Source organism: Equus quagga, chromosome 12, assembly GCF_021613505.1.
Source record: "Equus quagga isolate Etosha38 chromosome 12, UCLA_HA_Equagga_1.0, whole genome shotgun sequence".
NCBI lineage: Eukaryota > Metazoa > Chordata > Mammalia > Perissodactyla > Equidae > Equus > Equus quagga.
The window spans coordinates 62,071,473-62,082,788 of NC_060278.1; the positions used below are offsets into that span (position 1 = coordinate 62,071,473).

The 11,316-nt window shown below is 40.8% G+C and overlaps 1 non-coding gene across 1 annotated transcript; it reads right to left on the minus strand.

Annotated features, from left to right (window-relative positions):
- Nucleotides 1-6,887: 6,887 nt before the first annotated feature.
- LOC124249271 (small nucleolar RNA SNORA18) lies at nucleotides 6,888-7,018 on the minus strand. The gene has a single exon (XR_006891337.1). It is a non-coding gene; the product is annotated as a small nucleolar RNA SNORA18 (small nucleolar RNA).
- Nucleotides 7,019-11,316: the final 4,298 nt, after the last annotated feature.

Consider the following 11,316-nt stretch of genomic DNA (forward strand, 5'->3'; position numbering starts at 1 on the left):
CGATGAGGAATTAGCATTCCAGACCATGTTCTCATGGCTAATATTTGAAATAACTGATTTTTCTTCATTTATAATAAATTATTGTACACTGAAAAAAAAATAAGGACATAGGTTCGGAGAGGAAATAATTCTGATGAGAAGTCCTGTTGTTTCAATCGAGGCTGTAGCAAAATTTTAAAAAGAACTGCTTCAATTCTTGTTCAAAATTTGCCCTCCCAAGATTTACCAAAACTGAGGTTTCAAATGCTGTAGGTAAAAATTACACTTTGATCTTTTCTTGTTCAATCTTTTGAGATTAAAGATGCTACACATTTTTTATAATTCTTCCTGTTTAACAAGAACGCTTGCCCTCAATCTGAGAGGATTCTCACCAGGCTGCTCTGAGGAGTCGCGTCCTTGTCTGCTGACTGGGCTCTGCTCCAGGTGACCAGGGCACAGCTCAAGGTTCAGAGTCATGGGCGGCTTTTTTATTTTCCTCCTCTCCCTCCCTCTTTCATTTCCTCCCTTCCTTCTGTTTTAAACAGAGAAGAGAACCCATAGCCGATATCAAAACTGACTTACGAGCAGACGCTTGAGTATTTCTAATTAATATTAATAATAAAGGCAGATCAGATTCTTCTTTAAAAAAAGAAATTAAGTATTAAGACACACATTAATTGCCTTAGAAGACTGGCAGAATTGGCTTGTGTTATTCGTGTTAAAAAATGGGGTCATGAATTAGTTCTCTTTCTCTAAAAGAGGAGCTAGTCTCTGACTCCTGGTATTTCTTAAAAACATTTCTTCTGCAAGTTCTCTCATAAGTTGCTGGCATGAGAGACATTTCACAAGAGGTGACATCTTTGGTCTCATATTGATCAAAGCACAGAGCTCTAGGTGGGTCATCTTATACTCTTTGTGAAAAGTCTTTGGTTCAAAACCTATGAGCTGCTAAGGAGTCATTTGATGGGGAACGTAAATCCAAATACAGTCAGGGATACCAGTATTTCAAGTTTACTCCTAATAAAGGTTTGTAATCTTAGTTTTTTAAAGAAAATCTAGGTTTTATTTTTTTTGAAAATTGTAGAAGTTCAACATTCATTTTAAGAGTAAGTGGTTATTTTCTTCTCCCTTTTTTCTCTCATATGGAAGTTCATCGCGATTCTCAGAGTTTGCAGGGAAGTGGTCATTCTTGAATATGCTTAGTTTCTCACTTCCTACTGAATTTTTAATAGTTTTGAATTGTTACACTATCTAATGGTTTTTGATATTCCCTAAATTAATTTATTCATCTTTTAATCTAGTGACCTATTATACAATTAGAATATAACACTGCCTTGTCATTTACTTGGCCTTTAGAATTACCATCAAGATTAAATGATAACAGATTTTATATATACAACAGATATATGTGAAACCTAATATTATGAATTATAACAGACAGATCCATAATTTTATCCTAAAGGAAACTGATGACTTTTTAAATATGCCATTTTATGCCATATCCCTATGTAGAAAAGACAGAAAATGACTCCTAGTCATTTATAATTCAAAACTCATAATTGAAAATCATCTAAAGCATGCTGATCTCGGAAAAGTCATGCATTTGAGCACAGTAAGTTACTCTCCTCGGATACCAAAATCTTCTGAAATATTTGGATTGAAAAGTTTTAAGTTTATGTTCCTCTTAACCTAAAATGATTGACATTAAAGTATAATTTATAACAACAAAATAATAATTGTAAAAGATGCAAACGTTTGTTCTCAGAAATGTATCGCTTAAAAATTTGTACAAATATATATCTATATCTTGGTAAAATGCAATCATACATTAGATATCCTGCTAATGCAGAATTTCTTAATGCATTTTGAGGTGGCTATCTTATAAAATAAATTATATATATGTATTTTTTCTAAAACAGTGATTATTTTAAACTAACTTGGATAGAAGCCAAGATGAATTTAAAAATCCTACAAATAATAGTAAGATATGAAATAATGCAAAACATAATTCTTTTAAAAGACCCAAAAACAAAATAAACTACTTCTTATTTATTAATAAGATATGAAAGAAATGAGAAACTTTAGGAATGAGAAGAAAAAATAACTCCCAAATACAGAAAAGATGAAAAGAATTAGAAGCCGCTCCTACAGGCAAATCTATTTTTTAAACTAGAAGAAATGGATGATTGCCCAGCCAAGTGAAAAATGCCAAATTGACCAAGAAGATCTAGAACACTTCAGTAAATAGATTAACCTGGAAGAAAATGGAAAGGTGATTCAAGATCAACCAAGAAGATGACTAGGGTAGGTTCATGGCTGAATTTTACTGAACTTTCAATGGCAGAAATCACCCCCGTGTTTGTGTTTTGTGTTCATGTTGTGCATAGTTATTCCAACAAGAGAAAAACTTAGAAGGATTCACACCAGTAAACTCATTGGAGAGAGATCACATGACAGGAGGAGGGAGGGAGAAAATACAAACACCATTACAAATAAAGGTTCAAGGAAATTTCAGATGGTGATAAAACCAGCGCCAAACAGAGAAGGGAGGAAAAGGGAACACAGCATTTAAAAGTGATGTGGCTTTTAATGGCATGTGTCTATTCAGAGTTACATATATGTGAGATGTATGTGAACAAAGGAGAGGAGAAAGAAGGGAGGAAGAAAGGAGAAAAGAAATTGACTTGGCAACACCTCTTTTCCCAGGAAACCCTACATAGATTTTCTCTTTATGGTGGCAAGGGAGAACAGTAAAGGATCTCTCTCTCTCTCTTTTTTTTTTTTGAGGAAGATTAGCCCTGAGCTAACATCTGTGCCCATCTCCCTCTATGTTATATGTGGGAGGCCACCTCAGCATGGCTTGATGAGCAGTGCTAGGTCCACACCCAGGATCCGAACTGGTGAAGCCCAGGCCTTCGAAGCAGAACGCACGAACTTAACTGCTGCACCACCAGGGTGGCCCCAAGGATCTCTCATTTTTTAAAATGATCTCCAGAAGCGAAAAGTCTGAGACTTACTTAGACACTTGAACTAGTCACGTTTTCTCTCTCAGCAGGGGGCCCTCACCTGTGCAGAAAGCACTGGAGGTGACCCAAGTGCTCCCCTTGCTCTAACAGCCCCCTAGTTCACCCCAGCCTCACACTGTGCCGGGGGGCGGGCCGTGGGGAGGAGGACGGATGACGGGCGCAGGTCCTATTACTCTTCACCTTGTAGCTCTAGTGACATGGCCGTTATCTCATTTGATGGCTTTCATCCTTTTAAAATTTTGATCTCTGCAAATCTTCACTGACAGTCATGGACAATCTGTAAAAAAGGCCAGTACATTTAAAAAGTAAAATAATGTCTCAAAGAAATCAACCATGAGAATTTCTTAAATTGTAGCATATCCTTAAAACACAGTTGTATCATAGATTATAACTTGTGAAAGGCAGGCAAATTCACCCACAAGTAAAAATAACAAAATTTATTTTATACCCGAAGAAAGGAAAAGATATTGCTGACACTTGGGAATCTTTGAGGAGAAAAACCTCTAAATGGCCTAAAAATTGTGAATTACATGAATATCTTACTAATGCATTTTGATTCGAGCATGCAAAACATTCTTCATTTTATTTTAGAGAATATACTGATAGTGAAATAAGCACAAGGAAAGAAAACCAAGTGAATTAAGAAGAAAGCAAGTAACTTACAAATTCTTTTTATTTAGTATTATTAAGAGACTTACATGATATGGGTGGTGGTTCAAGTCTGTCTCCTGAGAGCTAACGGTGTTGCAAAATAGTTTGTTTTCTTCATGACTAATTATTCGGTTGAGATTGGTCCAACTGGCACTTGATTGAGGACAAAGTTTTGGATAACCCACTGGTTTTTCCTCTCTCTTTTTGTCTCTTTTTATGGCATTAACATTGGTTTATAACATTATACAAATTCCAGGTGTACATCATTATATTTCGATTTCTATGCAGATTACATCACGTTCACCACCCAGACACTAACTGCAATCCAGCACCACACCCACGTGCCTGATCACCCCTTTCGATCTCCTCCCTCCCCGCTTCCCCTCTGGTAACCACCAATCCAATCTTTGTCCCTGTGTGATTGTTTGTCATTGTTTTTATCTTCTACTTACAACTGAGATCATACGGTATTTGACTTTCTCCCTCTGACTTACTTTGCTTATAGCATAATGCCCTCAAGTTCCATCCATGTTGTCACAAATGGCCAGATTTCCTCCTTTTTTGTGGCTTAGTATTCCATTGTGTATATACCACATCTTCTTTATCCATTCATCTCTTCATGGGCACCTAGGTTGTTTCCGAGTCTTGGCTGTTGTGAATAATGCTGCGATGAACATAGGGGTGCATGTATCTTTATGCATTCGTGTTTTCATGTTCTTTGGATAAATCCTCACTGGTTTTAACGTTTTCTCAATAGCAGTAGCACTTTCATTTCCCCATTTCTGTGAACTTTAATATAATAATTTTATATCTTAATAATATAGCTTTATATCTTAATGGCTAACCGTTTTTAAATACTTATTACATGCCAGGCATTGATCTAAGCACCTCACCTGTGTCCACCCACTTAATTCTGACACATCTCTATGAGTTATTGCCCATGTCACAGATGAGGAGACAGAAGCACAGAACAGTGCAGTAACCTGCAAGCAGGTGACAAGCTTGAATAACACCCCGCCAGAGCTGGGCCTTAACTTAAACTGTCTTTTGTAAACTGATGCAGGAATTCCGTAAATTATTTAAATACACATACATTTTTCTGAAAAATGGTCACAGCACTTATATTCAAATGTTGACTGCCAGAAAAATCATCATTTAACAACTTGAGATGTTTACCATCTGACTTAGAGGAGTCAGAATTCTGGGGTTTTTTTCAAAGTATTTAAGGCACTAGAATTATAATGTTAAAAAGTGGAAGTCTGAACAAGAGACATATGATTCGAATGTACAGAAAAGTGAAGGACTGCCTATAGACCATATTTTAGGGTTCTGTTACAATGACAAAAAGTTCCAAACATTTTCAAGACAAGAGATTAACTAAATTTTGATCTCCACTCACTGAAAATGTGGATACAGCCCTTTTAACGAGGCCATTTTTAAGTTGAGTTGCTGAATAAAATAAGACTTTTGCACATTTCAACTCGATCTCTTTTCCTTTTGAGGTTTTAAATATCTCTCATTCTATTTCTCAGCAACAGATCATTTCACAGATGAATTCTAGAACATCACAAGAAATCATGACTAATAATAATTATCATTGTCATTTTGCATTTATAGAACACATTTTCTCTGAAAGTGTGTGTGTGTGACATGCATGGCACACTGCAGAATTATTGCCTAAAGGAAAAATAAATTAGCGACATCTTGCAAGAAAGTCTTCATAGTTCATAAGGCAAGGAGAATACAATTTAATCCAACAGCAGAATTCCTGTCAAGACAGAAATATCACTTAAGGAGAAACCTTAAGGTGCTCCTGTGACATGGCAGCCGTGGGCACGGTTGATCTGGAGCTTCCTGTGACAACCCCAAGATGGGGGCCAAGGTGGTGGAGAGAGAGGAAAGAAGGAGTCAGAGAGAGTGCAGCAGTGCTGAAGGCCACGAGGACAGTGTGGACAGCTGACCCCCAGGCGGGCATGGCCAATGTCAGTTGGAACAGAGATGACCGTTATGAAGTTTGAAGCAGATGCAATAAAACTTCTGTTTCTTTCCACAAATAACCAGTCTATCACAATTACATAGACTTGCTGGGGGAGTGCATTTGAGGGAAACTAAGGAAATGGGCTCCTCTCCTCCTTGGGAAGAAAATAAAGGGAAAGTCAGAGGACAGATACAAGTGAGACTCAAATTTAGCAGAAGCAATAAATTAGGACAAACTGACTTGAAGAAACGTAAAATCTAATGATTCTCAGGGAAAGGCATGAGCAAAGGAAGGATCTGAGGTTCCCCATCACAGATGGGACATGGGCATTTTTTACGAAAGAGTGTCTGTTCTATCGACACTTGAAGGGGAAGGGGGGTTTTACAGGACTGGTGGACTTGGGAACATCTGAGTGAAATTATCCATTATAACCTTTTTTCCCCTTAACTACAATTTTATATTTGATGAAATATATTGTACCCAAGCAGACTAATCTCTTAAAGTTCAGTTTGAACTGATCATTTTTACTTATTTATTATTTTTGTGAGGAAGATCGGCCCTGAGCTAACACCTGTTGCCAATCTTCCTCTTTTTACTTGAGGAAGATTGTCACTGAGCTAACATCTTTGCCAGTTTCCCTCTATTTTATGTGGGACACTGCTGCAGCATGGCTTGATGAGTGGTGCTAGGTCCATGCCTGGGATCCAAACTTGTGAACCCTGGGCTGCCAAAGTGGAGCACACGAAGTTAACCACTATGCTACCAGGCCAGCCCCTGAACTGATCATTTTTATGCTTTATAGGTTTTTTTTTAAGTCAATAAATTTTTATTTAAGTAATTTCACATGTTCTGATTCCTTCCAATCACCTTAGTTCCTCCAAAGTTTGAGTCATAATCTTCAAGACAGCCCTTTTAAAAAGAAATTGTGCTCAATCCGTGGCTATCATGTCAGTCAGTTCACAATTCTTTCAGTTGGGATTCTTTGGTCTTCCCTCGAATATGGACATCCTTTAAAAATTCTCCACCTGTAATCTTTAGGATCCAATTTCTTCAACCAGTTTACCTTAGGGCCACATTTAGGGTCAGAGTCGATGGATCTAACTGGTTCTCAGTATTGTACACCTTGTAAACATAAGCAAGTTCAAATCATACTCACTCCTAAGCTATCACCCTAGAACAGTACAGATCTCAGGATACGCCAATGCCAAAGATTAAAAAAAAACTGACCATTAAGTCTTTCATAGTTTTAGCAGCTCTGTGTTGTACTTCTTTCCCACAGATCTAACACATAGTTCTGTGAGTAAAGGAAACCTCGTAATTACTCTATGAGGCATTTCCAACAATGTAGGTCTACAGAAAACGCCCCACTGGGATAGACCTCAACTTTGCTTTATAGTTTTGAAAACAGATTGTGATTTGCTTTTTTGTTTTTGCTGAGGAAGATTCACCCTGAGCCAATATCTGTTGCCAATCTTCCTCTATTTTGTATGTGGGTCACCAGCACAGCATGGCTGATGAGTGGTGTAAATCGACACCCAGGAACCAAGTCTGGGCCACCAAAGGAGAGCATGCCGAACTGCACCACTAAGCTACAGGGCCGGCCCCCAGATTGTGATCTTTAAGTGCCTGTGTTGACATTTAGATGCTAAAAGTGTTAGGCAAGTGATCTGGCCTCAGCCCCCTCTCTGAACTCACCTGATACCTTTCTCCCCATCAGTCACTTTTCCAGGCTGGCAGCCACAGCACTCAGATGGGCTCCCACCCTCACGGTTTCATTCTTCCTGTGTACCTCCTACCTGGAAAACTCGAATCTTACCTCCTTAGGGAGACCTACCCCGACCAGCCAATCTAAACCAGGGTGACCATGGCCCACCCAGACCTGTGGGCTCTCTCAATCACATGACTCTGCTTCATCACCATCTGAAGTGACCTTGATCTTTCCAGGATTTACTTGCTTGTTGCTTGTCTCATCTCCCAGGACTAGTGTGTAGGCTCCTTCATGGCACAGGACCCTAAGCTGTGCTGTTCAGGACTATCTCCAGCACCTGAAGTTGTGAAAACATGAAATAAGTACTTGTGAAATGAAGAAATAAATCAGAGGCATATATTAATAAAGAGAATAATTATAAATGTAAAATATACGTATATGAAGTATTTGTAAAGGCAAACACCAATGGTACATGTCATCATTACAGTCATGTTCACACCATGACTTGCTTAGAAATTTCTTCAGAACAATTCAAAAGCAAATGATAGGTCACGTATGTTTGTCATGTTTTCTAATTTGGAGAGGCGTGGAGTAGTAATATTTAATATCTGTCTGTGATGGGAAGAATGACGCCCTGAAAATGCCCAGGCCCTAATCACTGGAACCTGTGAATATGCTACGTTTTATGTCAGAAGGGAGCTTGCCAATGTAATTAAGACTATGAACCTTAAAATAGGGAGATTATTCCAGATTATCTGGGTGAGCCCAAGTTAATCATGTGATCCTTAAAAACAGGTAAGTTTCCCTGGCTGGAGTCAGAGATGTGGTAGAAGAGAAGGCAGGAAAGATGCTGCCGCGGGGAGGGCAGAGAGATTGCGAGTGAGAAGGACACGATGCCCTATTGCTGGTTCTGAGACATAAGGGGACACCTGCAGGGACCAGAGAGAGGCCTCTAGGTGATAAAGACAGCCCAAAGCTGGCAGTCAGCAAGGACACAGGGACCTTTTTCCTACAAGTGCAAGGAACCTAATTCTGCCGGTGACCCAAATGAGCTAGGATGTGCCTCCAAGCATCTGCCTCCAGAAGGGAACACAGCCCTGCCAGCATCTGGATTTGGTTCTTGTGAGACCTGGACCAGAGGAACCAGCTGAGCCACACTGTGCCCAGACTTCTGAACCACGGAAACTGTGAGATAGTAAATAAGGTGTTTAGGCTGCTAAGTAGTGATAACTTGTTATAGCAAAAGAAAACCAAATAACATCTAATAATAATCATAAGAATAACAAGTAACATGGAATTCTCACAGCGCCTTAGAAGGTGTAAGGATTTTATGAGAATTTCATTTTATTTTTATGACAATTTATGAGGTAGTGTACTTGACCCATTTTGAGAAGTCTATTTAACCCAAACCTCTTGTCTTTGAGAACTGCCCCTCCTCACTCACGCATAGGAGTGGGCCTTTGGCAATGATGTTACCATTTTGTGATCCCATTGCTCTGGTCTAAAGTGGACCTACGGTGAACACTCGGCCTAAGACGGGTCAAATAGATTCAACTCCCTTAACTTGGAATTGTAATTGAGAGGTGTTACTTTCTTGAACATGGAGTATATAAAATCAGAAATTGTGGAGTGGCATTTACATGGAAAGAAAGATAAAATAATGAAGATGTACAGAGAGAAAGAGTGGCCAGAGGTGAGGGAGAGAGATTGAAAAAGTGGCTTCCTAGGTTTTAGATGGATTTCCTGTTTGTTGCTACTGCCTCTTGAGGCCCAGCTGTATCCTGGCCACCACTTCATTACGGAAAATGTCTTGGGTTTATTACCAGTGTCTGCAGTTACAGTGCCCGGCAGCCTTCACCCTGTGCCTACTTGTCGTGAGACCTTAAATGACCCGGGGCAGCTCTAGGATTCCAACCAACATCACCCTGTCGCTCCAGGAGCTTCTGGGTCAGAGAGCTCCTCCTTTCTCCACACTGCACACATCTGGAAATATCAGCAAGCACGTGTGTTCACAGGTACTGTGACTGCGTTGTGGATATGAACCCTGACCCAGGCATTAATTTATTTAAAATAGTGTTTTAACATTTTCAAAAAGTGGGACATCTTCACAATGTCTATTTGTTATTTCTCATTGTATTGCATTATGACCCAGAAATGTAAAGTGTAAGATTTTTGTCCTTTCATATTTACTAAGTATAGCTTTTTGTTTTCAGATTATGGTCAAAGTATTTCTATTTCTTTGCAAGTCTGTTGACTCATTTTTTAAAAAAATTTGTTACTACATTCTTTTGAGTATGTTCATACACATTAGTTATGTTTTCATTGTTTCTTGTGCTTAAAAAATTTCTGGCCCTTCATTTTCTCTTAGACTTTTCCTTCCATGCCCTTTGCTCTAGATTCTATGATCTAACAGCCATGTGAATTAAGATTTCTTTCAGTTCTAGATACCAGAAAATCTGACACACAATAGTCTCAATAAGAAGGTAGGAGAGGGGGCTGGAGAGGCAGGCAGGGGCCAGGTTGTCTGAGCTCTTTTTCTATTGCAATGAGAAGCAGAGGCAGAGTTTAAATGGGGAGGTGGGTGGCACATATCATGGTTTTTCACGCTTTCAAGAGGTCACTCTGCATGCTGAGTGAAGAATGGCTGGAGGAGGGCAAGAGAGGAAGCAGGGAGACGGTTAGGAGGCCATCCTTGGCAGGAGACCAGTAAGAGAGGAAGGCGGCTGAACCAGGTTGCAGAAATGGAGACAGCGAGAAGTTGCAATCACAATGCATGTTGCAGGCAGAGCCAACAGGACTTGCTGTGAGACTGCGTGCAGGGTGAGAAGGGCAGAGAAGGGATGACTCCTGGGTGCTCCCCTCCGGGAAGAGGTTTGGTTTAGTTTTAAATTTTTAATTACTTACCTTGGAAATTACTTAACTTATTCTTCCAAATCTTGTAGTAAACTGATGCTCCAGAAAGTTGCACCACAGATATTCTGCCGTTTTGCATCCTCCCTGTACAGAACTGGGGCTGCCAGCACTCATCTGAGAGGCAGGTAGTAATGTAGAACTCGGAATTATCAGAGAAACTAAATGGGAAAATGACTTAACAGAATTATTGTAACTCCCAACAGCAACAAATTATTAAACTCGGTTCCAAAGGGATATTTAAAAAGGGATGTTAAAAGTGGTTCCAAAGGAGCTGCATTGTAGAGCAGAAATGCTGAAGTTGTGTAACACCTTCCTACACAAACTTCCCTAACATTTTGGGGGTACTGCTGGGAACTTCTGGTCCTGTTGCCTGTGTTGATTAGGTCAAGAGGCCCACAGTGGGACAAGGATGCGGTGAACCAGCCTGTGTGGGCCGTCAGAGAAGCGGTGTGGGTGTGGTCCCCAAAGCAGCTTGGGGGGGCGTCACTGACCTGAGCACCTGAGTTTCCTGTCTGGATAACGCAGGAATGGGGCTGCCCACTGTGACGTTTTCTCCTTTTATAACACGGCTGGGGCAGTCCTTCCAAGATGCCTGACCAAGGTGTGGATGGTTCAGCCAGGCAGGGTCCAAGGGGCACTCTGAAGTGAGCCTGACCAGGGGTTCCAGAGGGAGGATCGTTGCAGCCAGAGGGATGGAGGGGAGAACGGGAAAGGCAGCATTGAAAAGGCAACTTCCAGGTTCCCAGGTACCTGGCATTTCCATTCTAGCCGGTGAATTCACGGTTTCAAACATGGGCCAGGGAGCTTCCGTTTGGGTTCCAGGCAGTCTCAGCACCCATCAGGCTGGTCAGCCCACCCCTACCAGGGCGCCAGCCTCAAGGCGCGCTGCCCGCCCCATTGCACATTCCCACGGGGGCAGGGCGTGGAGAGCGGGAGTGGCACGGAGTGGTGGGGGAGGGAGTGGCGCGTTGAAGGGGAGGCGGGGCGGGTTGGCGGGCGTGGTGAGGGTCAAGGCAGAAGCGTGGAGGGGCGGTGGGCGTGGTTGGAGGCGTGGCTAGGGG